Here is a 15,763-nt window from a genome sequence, read left to right on the forward strand (position 1 = left end):
GCCCTGTTGTAGCTGGTGGCTTGACCATTTGGGCAGAATCTGGTCTAATAAAACTTGGGCCTGCTTTGATTTGGCTTCTTGACGTCGGCCCATGAAGATGTGCTTCCTGAGGGCCTTCTAGGTGCATGAACTGTGCTTAGCCCTGGGGGCTCTGGTGGGAGCTCACATTCTGGGAATACATATAGGATTTCAGAGGATGGTAGGTGTGTGATGATGACACACAGAGCTAACCAACCAAGCACCAGGGTGAGATGCCGGACTCAGCTTTGCTCACCGGGCCCCGCATTTGAGTCAGGGGAGTCCTCTGGGTCTTTATGACATTTGAGCAGCGCTTTCATCTCCTGCAGAGGGTTCTGACCCCTGGTCTGACTTGCAGACCATGAGGGAGGGGCTACTGTCCCCTTTGATGGAGGAGGAAGCGGAGGCCAGAGCAATGTTGAGACACCCTGATGGAGACACAGCTTGTTTAGGGCGAGCGGGATGCTTGGGGCTCGTTCCAGGGTTGTGACCTCCAGGGACAGCAGATCTGGCTGGGGACACAGCTGTGCGTCTACTTTGTCCGTCTAAAGTCCCCGGCGCCTGCACTGGGTAGACCTTCCCCAGGAGAAGGTAGTCCTGGGCCGGCTGCACCCCGCCCAGCGGAGAGGGACTATTTGCTTCCTGCTGGGACCTCGCCTGTGGACCGGGGTCATCTGCTGGGTATTGTTAAGGGGCTGATGAGAGAGGACTTGCTGGGTGCTGCTTCAGAGCTTGGACACGGCGTGCAGGAAGAGTCCCTGGCCCTTAAAGTAACTGTCCTGAAAGTAACCTGGGTCCCCCACTCTGTCCTCAGCGACCCAGGTGGACCCTCCACTGGCTGGGCCCTGGAGTTGGGGCAAACTCTAGCTCCCGTGGCCAGGATACTCACTGAGGCCTGGGTCGTGTTTGGGAGGCAGTGCAGGCACCCTGGGGACCCGGGAGGGAGGAGGGGTTGGGCGGGAGGCAGGAGGGAAAAGCCAAGGGGAGCTTCAACTTAAGGGACAGTCCTGAACTCACCGTGATCTCGGGGGGCGATGTGAGGGCTGTGTGACCTTTGAACTTGCCCTGACCCCCAGCAGAGGAGCTTGCCTTTCATCCCTCCTGGGGTCAGTCCCTGGTGAAGGGTGGACTGGGAGGGTGTGAATCCCTGGGCGCTGGGGTGACTCCTGTGATCTGGGATGTCCCTGGAGAAGGGTCGGGAACAGAGGGATGTGGGAGGGTCCCAGGGGCCCAGGAGGAGCCCACCCTCACTGCTGGTGGGGGGGTCACTTGGGGTGTTTCCTCCCTGAGTTGGGGTCCCTGTGCCCACCCCATGGGACACTGCAGGTACAGGCCACTTGCTGTCACCTTATTACCTCCCCCTGTGGGTGAGGGTCACCTTGTCCATCATAGGCCCCCGTAGCTGCGTCAGGTAGACCTCACCCAGGACAAGACCATTCTGGGCTGGCTGGACCCCGTCCAGGGAAGGAGACTGTTCACTTTCTCTCCTGAAGGGCTTGCTGACCTTGGCCTCCCCAACTCCAGAGGCCAGGGGACATCTGAACAGGAAGCGGAGGACTCCATGACCCTGGAGAGTGTCCGGGCGTGGAGGTCATGTGACTCAGGTGATGTTGACTTTGTGTGCCGACTGTGTGCTCGCAATCAGAGCCATTTATCCGAGGCTAAGGCCACCTTGTCCCCACTGCCGGGTCAGGGCCTGCGGGCTGGGAGGCTGAGGACGGGCCACCCTCATCCAGTGTGCGCCCCTGTCTCTGGCCGCCCAGGACGCCCACCAGGAGACGCCGACCTCCCAGAGAAGTGAGAAGCTGAGAAATTAGCTTCTCCTCCCTCCCCGCGCTCAGCCACTTCCCCTGGGAGCCTCACTCCATGTGCAGGTGGGTTCTCGCAGTCAGGGGGAGGGCAGTGCTTGTGAAGGCCCCTAGGGACATTCTGCAACGTCCTGGAAACCCTTATCCAGTCTCCACACCCCGGGGGGTGCTCTGCTTCATTAATGACGCCACGTTAGGCTCCTACGATCTAAATTCCCACATGGGTTTGAAGAGGTCGTCAAACAAAGCTCTGTGCAGGGCAGACGAGCCCAGGGCTGAACATGACCTGACAGTCTACTCTGCAGACACGCTGGACACCTGGCCAGGCCACTGGCTGGTGGCTCTCTCTGTGGACGGAGGTGGAAATGTGCCCTGGCTTCCCACCCAGGGCACAGTCAGGCTTGGAGCACTCTCGACAGAGCCTTTGTAGGTCATAGTGAGGGCTGGGCTCCCGGGTAAGGGGGGAGGGTGCAAGTGGGGAGCTCATCATGGGTCTGGCCCACAGCTGGATCACCCAGGAGTGACCACATCAGCTTTTCCACTGCCCATCTTACCCTGGCTCCCTGTCAAAGTCTCTGCATTTACTGCTTAGCTAGAAACTTCCAGAAAGCCTGGCTGGACTCACATTTTCACTTTGTAGATGGAGGACAAATTCAAGAATGGAGGTTCCTCAGCTTTCTCCCTGGCTTGAGTCCCTGGAGGTGGGCCATTTCCTGGCGAGAGCACAGCTAGACTCCCTGGATCTGGCATTTGAGGGCCAGGGCACCTCCTGACCTCCAGCTTGCACCCCTTTGTGTTATGGGACCAAGGGATCGGGGTTGGAAGAGGCCAGGCTGTCTCTTCGTCCACGAGAAACCTGGCTGTGGAAGGCCAGCCATGGACTTGGGATGGCAAAGTCTGCGGAGGTGTGCACGTCCTGGTGTGTGTGTGTGCATGTGTGTTATAGGTGCAGGGTGTGTGTGTGTGTGTTATAGGTGCAGGCATGTATGTGTATACCTGTGTTCTCACCTGTGTGTGTGTGTGCACACACATGCACCTGCGCACGCAGCAGGCAGAGAAAGGCGGGAGGAGGGCGCGGTCACTCCAGCGGTGTGGTGGAGACATCTCTGCCCGGGTCCTCTTCGGGGACAAGAGCGCAGCCAGTGATTCCACGCCCAGGGCCCTTGCTGGTCCTGTGTGGACACTCTCCCTTGGGCCTCCCCACGGCCCTTCAAGGCAGAACTGTCACTCGCCCCCGTTTCCGATAAGCTTTGCACCCGGAGGATGAGCACTGAGCTAGGTCACTCCGTGTCTGCGGTGGGCCCCGGACGGAGGCCCTGCAGGGTGTGAGGGGGGGGCCCGCAGGCCGACCGTCCAGCCCGGGCTGCGGGCGGCGTCCAAGGCCCTCGGTGGGCCGCTGGGGGGTGATCTGGGGACCGGCCCGGGCCTTCCTGGGTGATTAGGCGGGTTCCCCTCCGGAGCCGCCCGCGCCGTCCCCGCCCCCGCCAGCCCGCGCTGCCCACCCCCGCGGGCGGCGGGCGGCGGGCGGCGGGCGGCGGGCGGCGGGCGGCGGGCGGCGGGCGGCGGGCGGCGGGCGGCGGGCGGCGGGCGGCGGCCTTTGAGGCGCTGGCGGCCCGTGCGCTAATTGAGCTCGCCGGGGTCGCCTGTGGGCGCGGGGCGCCGGGTCTCACCTTCGCGCCCCTCTGCTCCCCTTTCATCCGCACAGCTCCCGCCGGCCCTCCCGCCGGGCCGCCCGGCCCCTCCCGCCCGGCCTGCTGCCGCCACCGCGGGCCCGCGGCCGCTGGACAGCGCCGGCCTCCAGAAGTGATAGCTAATTGGGCAGAGAAAGGGCCCGATTGTCTGGCGGGGCCGGAAGAGCGGGCGTGGGCGGCTGCAAGCGCCCGGAGAAGGTGGCCGGCTTCGCCCAGCAGCTGCCGCCGGAGACGTTTGGAGATTACGTCAGCGCCGGGCCGCGAGCCTCCCGCCCGGCCGGACAATGCGGCCCTTGTCGGCCCCGAGCGCCGCCCGCGCGCGCTGAATGGCGCGGGGCCTCTTCTCCAAGGAGGCCGCTCGCGCTCGCCGTCCCCGAGCTGTCCTCTCCCGCCGGGGAGGCCCCTGCGCTGGGGCGCGGAGGGAGCGGGCTCGGTGCCTTAAGGAGGAGACCCCCGGGCTGGACGGCTAGCGGGGGGCGTGGGGGGCCGCTCCTCTGGTGGGGGCGGGTGGCCGCTGGCCTCGCCATGGCCTCCTGGCTCGGGGGCGGCACGGGCCCCGACCCGCTCCTGGTCCTGCTGGTCATCATCTTGTTGGCACGCTTCCTTCTGTGGTCCTGCCTGGGCACCTACATCGATTACAGACTGGGCCGCCGGCAGCTGCGCAAACCCAAGGAGGACTAGGGCCTCCGGTGGCCCCGTGGCCGGAGCTCCAGGCACCTGGGAGCCCTCCCTCAGGGAGAGTGTGTCCCAGAGAGGATCTGTCCTGGGGCCGGGGTGGGGGTGGGGCCGGGTGTAGAGCGGGGAGACCAGCCCCGCAGCCCACCTGCCCGGCAGAGATGGCCCGGCCCCACCAGGACTGTCCTGGCCACCTCCCGCATCCCACGTCAGGGGGTGGAGAGCCCCCTGCCTGTCTAGCCACCAGGCTGTGGGGGCCCCTGTCAGAGTGAGTGATCCTGGCAGTGGGTCTCGCTTTTAGACTTTCTCTATTTCCAATTCTTTATGAATCTGTTTGCAGGAGGAGGCGCGGGGTGAGCCAGAGGGGCTGGTCTAGGGGGAGGACGGTGGTACAAGGACAGGTGTGACCACATCGCAGGCCGGCCCTGCCCCCTACAGCCACCCCGGGCTCTGCCTCCAGCAGGGAGGACCGTGACCACGAACTGTGCCTTGGTTTCCCCAGAGCAGACCCCTGGGGGGCTCTCAAGACAGACTTGTGACTCTGAGCCCAAGTCCAGCTCCAGGCCGTGGACAAACTCTCTTTCCTCATCTCTTAAATGGGTTCACTAGTCCCTGTTCCCCGCACCTCCTCCAGAAGGTTATTACCCGTAGGGTCAGGTGAGGGGTGGGCTGAGCCATCCCCCTCCCCCTGCCACCGTCCCCCTCCCCCTACTGTCTGTAACCTGCAGGACGTGGAGGATGGTTTAGTGAAGCCACGGGACCCAAGGCCCTCTGCTCCTTTGTGCTTTCAAGGATGTGGCTGAGATGTCCCTGAGAAGACGGACAGGCAGGGAAACTACTGGAGCCCAAGAAGCCACTGCCCTCTGTGCCCTCATCCCATCACACCCTGAACCAAAGGGGCAGCACGAGGTGGCTCCGTGCTTCTCGATCTGGCGGCAGAGTCGAATCACTCCGGACGTTTTGGCAATGCCAGTGGCTGAGTCCCCCAGACTGAGAAGCAGTGGCTAATTCGAGATGTTCCTGGCAGGCTGGAGCCTGGTGACACTGTGAATTCCAAAAGGGTTTGGCTCAGCTGGGATCTTCAGTGGCTATCAGAGGTCTGGAGTCACTGAGCTGGGTGAGCGGACACTTGGGCCCTGGTAGCTGGGAGCCATCCGCCTTGCCGCATCCTGGCAGAAGGGACCACGGCGTGATCCGTCCAGGCCTGTGCACGTGGCTGTCCTCTGGGCAGTCGTATAGCCAGTGGCCGAGCAGAACTCTGCTTCTTTGTAAGGACGATTGGTCACGGGGTGTCTGAGGGCTCTGATCACCGGGTTAGGGGAGGGATGTTCTTGTTCTCTTGAGGGAAACTTATCTAATTTTCTTTAAAATGATCACGTGTGATTTTGCTGATCTTTCTAAGGAAGGGGAATCACATTAGTTGTCGTGAGCATACACTAGCCAGGTTTTAAAACAGAAAGTCCCATGGCCTGAGAAACCCCTCCATCCTGGGGAAAGCAGTCCCTTGGATGGAGGGAGAAATCAGATGTTCACACGACACACGCAAGTCTGCCCCACTGTTGAGTGTGTGTACCTGCGTGTAGCCTGCATGGGACCTGCGTGTCCACATGGGCGTGTAGATTTGAGGTCTACCGTTTGGTCCATGGGGCTTCCCTGGTGGCCCAGTGGTAAAGAACCCGCCTGCCCGTTCAGGAGATTTGAGATGTGGGTTCGATCCCTGGGTCAAGAAGATCCCCTGGAGGAGGAAATGGCAACCCACTCCAGTATTCTTGCCTGGAGAATTCCATGCACAGAGGAGCCTGTTGGGCTAAAGTCCATAGGGTCGCAAAGAATCAGATACAACTTAGTGACTAAAGAACAATAACAACAACAGTTTTTGTCCATGAGCTAATATTCCAGCATTCTTGCTGGAGTTGGGGAGGGACTCACTCTTCTGTTGGGCTTGTCCAGTGGAGTGATGGAACCATGGGAGAAGACAGGATTCCGCCAACATTGTCTGAGCCCCTTTCCAGTTTCATTGACCCATAGATTTCTCATCTCTTTTCCTTAAGCCAGTTTACATTGGTTTCTGTTACTTGCAACTGACAAAATTAGCCACCAGAATTTTGTCAAAATTATTCATCAGAGTACAAGTCTTGTGTATCCACACATTGACAATTTACAACCTCCTGACATGGGCCTGACTCAGTGTAGGCACTTGAAACATTGTGGCTGGGTGAATAAGAGGCTGTGCCCTGGTCATAGGTAGACAGGGTTTGCACTCAGTACAAGGAACAGAGACAACAAGAGAAGCTTTTGTTTTTTTCTTTCCATTTTTCGTTTACATGGAGCAAAATGTCTGGCAGCTAGGTTGGAGTACGGCAGCTCCATGATGCCATCAAGAACCCACACCCTTCTGTATTTCTACTCTGCCATCCTTAGGATGTAGCTTTGGTCTTCATGGTTACAAGAAGGCTGCAGCTACTCCAGGCAGCTTGAGTGAGTTCCAGTCAGGACGAGAAAGAAAGGGGTGATAGAGAGGGAGAGGTCTCTATATCAGAGAGGCAAAGCTTCCTGGAAACCCTTAGTTTCTCGCCATGAACTAGAATTGTGTCCCATGGCATCTCTAGATGCTGAAACATTGTCTCTTGGCCGTTCTTTGTAACTGCAGCCTATAGCCGGGCACACTATTTGGGGGTCTTTCTGTGCCTTGAATGGCATGTTTACGTGCTCGTTTTGCCCTTGTCTGCCTTTGAGAAATATCAGCTGTGCTCAGCTGTCCTGGGCAGCTTCACCCTGGAGTCAGAGGGTGGAGCTTCTCGTGGTTCCTTGGGGGCTCTTAAGAGTTTGGTCCAATAAGAAGTCCAAGGATGAAAGAAACTTATTCCTTCTTAGAGATGCTCGGAGATGCTTCTTTAGTCACACCTGGTAGCAACAGGCCGACTGGAAGGTACCACATGGAAGGTAGGCAGTGAATAGCTGAAGGCTGAGTGACTGACAGTGAAGGGCAGCAGGTGGATAAATGGAGGGGTAGTGCCAGTCCTTAACTCGGAAAGTACCACTGGGGCTCATAATCTCACAACGTGGGAGGCACCACGAGTACCATGTTAAAGGTAGATTAGAACTTGCCCTTCAGGTAGCGTGCAGGCTGGGAGCCAAGACGTGGGCAGCTAGACTGGAAACACGTGCACGAGGCACCCGAGGCTCTTAACCACCAAGGCTGTGGCCCGTGTGAATTGAAATGTCCTGTAAGTGTGAAACACACCAGATTTTGAAGGCTGGGTGCAGAAACTAATGTAAAATCTAATTAACAATGGTTTTCTACTGATTATGTATTGAAATGATAATATTTTGGACACTTTGGGTTAAATAAAACATTAAGGTTAATCTCATCTGTTTCTCTGAATGCACCTTAGTGCGGCTACTGGAAAATTTAAAATTATATATGTAACTTGCATTATTTTTTTACACTGCATGGACTGCAGCAGACCTTTATAATGCAGTGAGAATGCTATGGTGGGTGAGTGGATTGCGTGTCGTGGGAACACAGAAGGGCACTTCCTGGAGGAGGGGTCCTAAGTGATAATATAAATACGTCAAACTAGAACCTGTGAGATGCAGCTAAAGCAGTCCTTGGAGGAAAAGCTATAGCCACAAATGCCTTTATTAATCAACATGAAGAGAAGTGAAGTCAAAGTCACTCAGTCGGGTCTGACTCTTTGCGACCCCATGGACTATATAGTCCATGAAATTCTCCAGGCCAGAATACTGGAGTGGGTAGCCTTTCCCTTCTCTGGGAGATCTTCCCCACCCAGGGATCGAACCCAGGTCTCCTGCATTGCAGGCCGATTGTTTACCAGCTGAGTCACAAGGAAAGCCCCAAAATACTGGAGTGGGTAGCCTATCTCTTCTCCAGTGGATCTTCCTGACCCAGGAATCAAACAGGGGTCTCCTGCATTGCAGGTGGGTTCGTTACCAGCTGAGCCGTCAGGAAAGCATGAAAGAATAAAAATTGATGAATTAAGCGTATGACTCAATACATCTAAGAGAATAGTAGAAAAAGCTAAGAAAAACAGAAGGCAGAAATGAAGAGAGGAAACTGATGTATTACCAACGATGGAACAAACAAATGTGTCCAAGTCCTGTGTTTCCTTTTTTTTTAAGAAAACTACTTCTTCCGCACGCTTTCTCTTCCCCGTGTGTTTTCTGGCTGTGGCCGGTCTTGGTGCTGCGCACGGGCTTTCTCTAGCTGCTGTGAGCCGGGGCTGCTCTTTGCTGCGGGGTGCGGGCCTCTCACTGTGGTGGTCTCTCTCATTGTGGGGCGTGGGCTCTGGGCACCCACCCGGCTTCACAGTGGTAGCACGTGGGCTCAGCAGTTGTGGACCAGGGGCTTAGATGCTCATTGGCATAAGGGATCTTCCTAGACCAGGGACTGTACCAGTGACCCTTGCATTGCAAGGCAGATTCTTAACCACTGAACCCCCAGGGAAGCCCGTCTTCTTCTTGTTTTTGTGTTAAAACACACACGCCATCAAATTTACCATCTTACCCATTTTAAAGTGTTTGTCTCACTTGTGTTTTTGAGCGGAAGAAACTCAACACTAAAAGGGACACGATTAACCAACCCAATCCAGAAAAAAGGAGAAGAAAACACACAAAGGTAAAAAGTCTGTGGGGAACCAACTAGAGAGACGTGGAAAACTCAGGTCCCAGCAAACAGGTTCTGGTGTATGTGAAGGATTTTAGGAGTTTGAAAATATAAGGAACACATTTTATGTATTAAAAAAAAATGGCCCCCAAAGAGATGTAAAAATCTGTACAAATGGATTACCCTTGGAGAAATAAGTCGTCCAAGTCTACACTCCTTAAAAAAAGTATAAAGGCCCAGAATGTTTCAGAGGAAGACCTCTTACAATACCCCAAAAGAACAGATAATACAATACTACTTAAACTGCCCTAGTGCCTGAGAGAAGAACAGCTCCCAGTTCTTTTTTATGTCGTTGTTGGTCAGTTGCTAAGTCACGTCCGACTCTGCGGAGTTTTATGTAGTAAACATTTATTGAGCAAACTCCGGGAGGTAGTGAAGGACAGGGAAGCCTGGTGTGCTGCGATCCTTGGGGTCACAGAGAGCTGGACATGACTGAGCGACTGAACAACAATTTATTGATACTGAAATCCACCAAAAGTAGCTCAGAAAGAGAAAACGCAGACCAGTTTCACTTAGGAATACTGATTTAAAAAAAAACCACCCATAAAATTAAGCGTTACATTAGAGGGGTAAAACGTGGGGACCAAGTGGTGTGGGTTCCAGAAATGTAAGGATGGCTGAACATTAGGAAGTCAGTTAACATAATTTATGATACAAACAACTCCAAAGAGAAAAACTTTTGATAACTTCCTTTGATATATTGCCAAAGATATTTGGATAACACTCACTTCCAATCTCAAACTCTGAATCAGACAGAAATAGATAATAGACCAATATGTTTTTAACCTGCAAAAATAGTTCTCTCTGAATAGGAAAATACAATATTATGATTCACAGAGGATGAGATGGTTGGATGGCATCACCGACTCAATGGACATAATTTTGGGTAAATTCCGGGAATTGGTGATGGACAGGGAGGCCTGGGGTGATGCAGTCCATGGGGCCACAAAGAGTCGGACACGACTGAGCGACTGAACTGAACTGATGATTAACAGGGAAATACCACAGCCCCATAAGGTACATACTATGGTATCCATTATACAGATGGGAACACCGAGGCACAGAGAGGTTGAGTAATCAACTTGGGGAGGAGAAAACGCATCATTATTTACAGTGAGATGGAGGACTTTCCTGGAAAAAACGAAGGAAAATCCATGAAAACGACTGACAACAGAATCCAGTACGGGGAGTGAGTCTCAACCAGTGTGTGGGAACCGCCTACGGCAGCAGTTTATCAGGAGCTGTGATGGCCTGAAGGACCCCATTTATAAGAGCCACACAGGGAAAAACTATTTAGGGGCCAGCTTCATGATGACATGTTAGCTGCCGTGGGTGGCCGAGTTACTCCCTTTTGTCGGTTTTACAGTCACTGTGGGTAGGATTCATCGGTGAGATTCACTGGGGGCATGACGCCCGAGGCTGACTGTTTGGAAGAAGTGGCCGGGGGCAGAGGAAGGTCAGACCTTGAGGACGGACAAACCCTACCATACCTGTCTCTCTCACTTGCTACCTTGATGCCCAGTGACCTGCAGGGGAAGCTGGCACCTTTGCCGCCTTGCTGCCCACGCTCGTGGCCTGGGACGCAGAGATGCCATGGCCACCATGGGGCCTGGGGCTGCGGTGGGCCTGCATGCACGGAAGATGATGGCGCCTCCAGAGACACGGGCGTGATCCCTGGGTCAGGAAGATCCCCTGGAGGAGGACATGGCAGCCCACTCCAGTATTCTTGCCTGGAGAATCCCACGGACAGAGGAGCCTGGTTGGCCACGGTCCACGGGGTTGCAAAGAGTCAGACACGACTGAGCGACTGTGCATCCGTGTACGCATAGCCAATTAACAATGTTGTGATGGTTTTAGGTGAATGTCGGCGGCCCCGTGTCACCACTCTGCGTGTGGGGAGAGCCGGACAGGGCGCCGAGAACTCAGAAAACACCTCGTCCGTCCCTTCCTCATTCCCTAAGGTGCCTCCCTCGGCCCAGCGAGTGTGTCCTGGGCATCCCGAGACTGCTGTTCGAGAGGAGCAGGTGGAGGCAGTGACTGCCTCGCCGCTCAGCCAGGCTTGGCCTCCGGGTCGGGGGACACAGCGGCCCAGCTCCTGCCCCCTTGCCCACTGGGCTGGGCCTCCCCCGAGAGCAGCCCGCAGAGCCCCCGTGGTGGAGATGAGTCACCGGGTCTAAAAATAAAAAGAGTTAGGTCATGAAACAGCGCCTTTCCTTTTTAAGCCAGATGTGCTGCTGAGGGATTCCCAGCAGCCCTCGGCCTCATCCTGTCGCGGGGGGGTGCTGTCTCACTCGCTCACACCCACCCGCAGGTTTCAGCACCTGCACAGCCTTGGAACAAGAATGGGGTGGATGGAGAGGTGGTCCCTGCCTCAGTGGGGAAAACAGACGAGGTGAAAGTAATGCCCACGTCAGGCAGATGGTCACAAAGACTATAAGCATGGGGTGGAGTGTCACGCATATACATACAGGGGTGCGTGTGTGCTAAGTCGCTTCAGTTGTGTCCATCTCTTTGCGACCCCATCCACTGTACTCTGTCCGTGGGATTTTCCATGCGAGAATACTGGAGTGGGTTGCCATTTCCTCCTCCAGGGAATCTTCCCAATCCAGGGATCAAACCTGTGTCTCTTACATCTCCTGCAATGGCAGGTGGATTCTTTACCGCTATATACATGGGAAGGGGAGTTAACTCTCTCAGGGTCTGGGGAAGGCTTCCTGGGGGAGGTGTCTCTGGAAATAAGACTTCTGAGAGATGGGAAAGGGACAGGAGCTTGGGCAGAGGTCAGGGCATCTGGACCATCGAAGCGATATGAGAGGAGGAGTCAGGGGTCTGAGATGCAACAGGGACAGGACTGGGGCAACTTTCTTCACGCCCAGGGGCTCAGGGAGATGGTCACCAGGGAAGCATGCATCATGGGGACAAGTCACGGGGAATTACGGGCTTGTTATCCTGAGCGTCATCATGAGCTTCCCTGGTGGCTCAGATGGTAAAGAGTCTGCCCGCAATGCGGGAGACCCAGGTTCAATCCCTGGGTCAGGAAGATCCCCTGGAGAAGAACATGGCAACCCACTCCAGTAGTCTTGCCTGGAGAATCCCATGGACAGAGGCGCCTCGTGGGTTACAGTCTACGGGGTTGCAAAGAGTCAGACGCGACTGAGGGGCTAATAAACACTCATCATCATTAAAGGGGGGCGGAGGCGGGTGTGCGGCTTCTGCAAAGAGCTGAGCCCGTGCACAGAGCTTGCCCACGTCATGTTGCAGGAAGGCGAGAGGCTTCCCCAGGGCTGTTTCTTGGCGAGTCGGGAGGGACTTTTCTGTCTGTCGCAAGAATGCGGCTGAAGCTGATGAGATGATAAGAGCCCCTCATTCTTGAGGGGTGCGAGGCTCCTGGTCCCCTCCGACTGAAAGTGCAGAACGTCCCCAGCTGTCAACCCCACCCCATCCACCTCCAGCCTAAAGGGGGGGCCTGGGGGTTATCAGTGAGTGGTTACCATGGCATCCAGGTGATTCTGTCCCTCCTGGCCAGGCCAAGGTTGGGAGGGCTCCATAACACCACTCAGAACGTGGGGTGCCTGAAGGAGGACAGGGGGTGCGGAGAAAGCTTTCTGCTGAGGGGAATCCTGGCTGCTGGTTGCTGCTGGCTCAGAACCTGGGGGGAGGGAGAGGCCCTGGGGAGCTCAGCTGAGATTCCTGGCCGTGGGGGGTCAGGCACGACCTGCTGGTACCTGCTTCCCTCCTGTGAATTCAGGCAGCTGGAGACTGGCTGCAGCGCCCCTCCGGGCAGAATGAGGAGGGAGACAGCGGGATAACCTGCATGGACGCCCTTAGGCATGGTGAGTGCTGCAGAGACTCCGGATTTCCCCACAGGGTCAGGTCACCGCCCTCATCGTCCTTACTGCCAGGACGCCGGAGGCCCAGCTGAGCAGGGTCAGTCCCCAGCTCTCCCAGGGGCAGGTGTGCTGTGATGGACACCCTGTGGTGCACTGGGCTGTGGTCATTAGGATGCGCAAAGGAGAGATGCAGACAAATGCCAGCTACACCCTTGAAAAGGAAGCGATTCCCTTGGTGTGGACGGGCAATGCGAAGGAATGAACCCAGCTCCTTGGGGAGCCCCACGGCATGGGCTTCAACCGCCCTCAAGCTCCGGGGCTGTCAGAAGAGTGACGAGCTTCTATCCAGTGTGTGCTGTTGCACTTTGGGGCTCACCGTCACAGCAGCTCTGCCTGGGCCCTGCCTAATACAGCAGGGATGAGTCCTTCCCTGTGGATGGAGGTAAACTGAAGAAGGCAGTGGGGGCAGGGCTGGAGCCATCCTGCGGGGACACCGCTCCTGTAGGCAGTCGGCCGGGGAGACGACCCCCCAGGAGTTAGAGTCTGTGGGGTGGAGATTCGGGAGCAAGAGATGAGGAGGGCTGGCCAGGAGGTCACAAGAGGCCCCGCAGACACTGCGCATTTGGGTCCCCAGAGCTCCCACAGAGGCTCCAGATGGAGGGCCAGCATCTTGCTCTTGCCACGTGGGCTGGATTATAATCACTCTTACCAGGTGGACATGTTTCCTCTGCCCGATCCCTCCTCCCAGACCCTGAAGCCTAGAGACGGGGACGCTGAAAGGAGAGGAAAGGGACAGACTGAGACTCCTCCCACTGCCTGGGCCATGAGGTGGGGCTCATCTGGGGGCAGACAAGGTGAAATAGTGTTGAACTAGACTTGAGAACACGAAGCTGGTTTGGACTTGACCGAACCCACTGCTACTCACTCCCAAAATGAGTCTTAATAACAGAATGAATCTTAATTATGTTCTCATGTAAGAAAATGAGTAACCAGCCCCGAGGATCATACTCAAAACATCAGGAAAGGATGATGAGGGGGGACTCTACTGGGGATGGGTGAGGAGGGTACGGAAGGAGGGAGACAAAGCTATCGTCAGTTCTGGGGCTCTTTGTTACACAGCTTGGTCCATACCCTAACTCGTACACCATTTCAGCAAACCTATTTATTAATACATTCGAACTCCTCGTTCACAAAATAGACCCCAGCTGCCTGTCCTACAGCACAGAGAGTCAGGAAGCACCAGGACACACAGACATCCTTTATGCTGCCCTTTTCTCTAAGGTTTGCCTTCTTTTCACTTCCCTGGAAGACTTCGAAGCCAGGACCCATGACGATGCCCCATTTTCATCCTCCTAAGAAGCATGTGCTGCCTGTCAGGAGAACCAGCCCCTTGGACGCCAGCTGTCCTTATCATGGGACAGAAATCAGCAGAAGAATCCGAGTGAAAAAGCCATCCTCTCCCATCCACTCCTTCTCGCCACTGATAGCAGATAAAGGTGGTCTCGGCAGAAATATGTGCTCGGATCACCGGATTTTGTGTGTGGGTGGGTAGCCTCACATTTGGGACTCTGTTTGGCAAAGCCTTGTGCTTTGGGAGCTTGAAGCCAGCCGAGGTGGGCTGGTCCATCCCTGGAACAGCTGTGGGCAGGGGGCAGGTGGGGACGTTTTCCCAGAGCCCCGAGGTCTTGGGATCAAGTGCGCTTCGATCATGGGGATGGGCAGGCAGACAGATGGCCCGATCACAGCCAGTGGCAGGTTCTGTACGATGCGTGAGGGAGCCTGGCTGTCTTCACCCACGTTGCTGGGCCCCCAAGGTATCTGGTGAGCACTCACAGTGTGTGCACGGCTGTCTGACTGCGGTCTCACCCACCCTGAGCACGTGCCTGAGGGCCCCCTCCTTCCAGAGGAGTGGCCAGGGGCCAGCGTGGAGGGAAAGAGAATGCTTCAGTGCACCCTCAGCTCCCACACTTCAGGGCACCCTCAGCTCCCAGCACTCTGCAAGAGGAACGTGCAATAGAAAAGTAACAGCATGGATGAAGAGTCAGGGTCATGGGAAGACGGACGATCCTGAACGAGGAAGGTGAACCCCGGGATGAGGCGGGGGCAGGAACAGGCCGCTTCCACAGTTGCTGTGGCCGAGGGTCCAAATTCCCAGCAGCCAAAGGGAGAATCTGCCTGCAGTGTGGGAGACCCAGGTTCCATCCCTGGGTCAGAAAGATGCCCCGGAGAAGGGCACAGCAACCCACTCCAGTGTTCTTGCCTGGAGAATCCCATGGACAGAGGAGCCTGGCGGGCTACAGTCCACGGGGGTCACGAAGAGTTGGACACGACTGAGCAACTAACACTTTCACACTTTCAAAGGGAGCAGGGGAAGAATGAAAGGGGAAGAATGAAAGAGTTTGCTTGGCCCTTGAAGAAAATACACCACTTCTCGGGAACAGTAAATGTTCCCTAACACTTATTTGTTAAAAAAAAAAAAAAAGCTTGCCCCAAGGTTTTTACCTAAATATCACTGGGAGATCTGATGATTATATTGTACTAGTCAGGGTTTTCCAGAGGAAAAGAACAGACCAGGTGTGCAAATATATAAAAAGAGATTTATTATGAGGGATTGGCTCACACGATCACAGAGGCTGGCAAATACAAAGTTTCCAAGCTGGAGATCGAGAAGGCCCGATGTTCAGTGAGCGTCTGCAAACGATCTGCTGTAGAACCAGGGAGAGTGGACACTGCAGATGGTGTCTGAAGGCCAGCTGCTGGAGGAGGCTGCCTTGCTCAGAGGAGGCTGGGCTTTTGGTGCTAGTCAGGTCTTCAGCTGATTGCACGAGGCCCACCACACGGGGCGTGTGCAATCCACAACTCAGTCTGCCAACTCATACGTTAGGCCCACCAGCCTCTCCCTCATCTGGCCATCCACTCCTTCACCGGGGCCTCCATTGGTGGAGCCCACCCAGACCCTGGGGGGCAAAGGACCATGGGAAATGTAGCCCTGTTGCTATGGCGCCCAGACAGGGCTGCAGGTGATCAAAATGTCTTCTCCTGCCCTCCCTCCCT

General features: G+C 55.8%; 1 long non-coding RNA gene across 1 annotated transcript; it reads left to right on the forward strand.

Moving 5' to 3' along the window:
* LOC108634242 lies at nt 1,667-14,893 on the forward strand. Its single transcript, XR_001917515.1, has 3 exons — nt 1,667-1,892; nt 12,628-12,712; nt 13,991-14,893. It is a non-coding gene; the product is annotated as an uncharacterized LOC108634242 (long non-coding RNA).

This window comes from Capra hircus, chromosome 29, assembly GCF_001704415.2.
Source record: "Capra hircus breed San Clemente chromosome 29, ASM170441v1, whole genome shotgun sequence".
NCBI classification, from domain to species: domain Eukaryota; kingdom Metazoa; phylum Chordata; class Mammalia; order Artiodactyla; family Bovidae; genus Capra; species Capra hircus.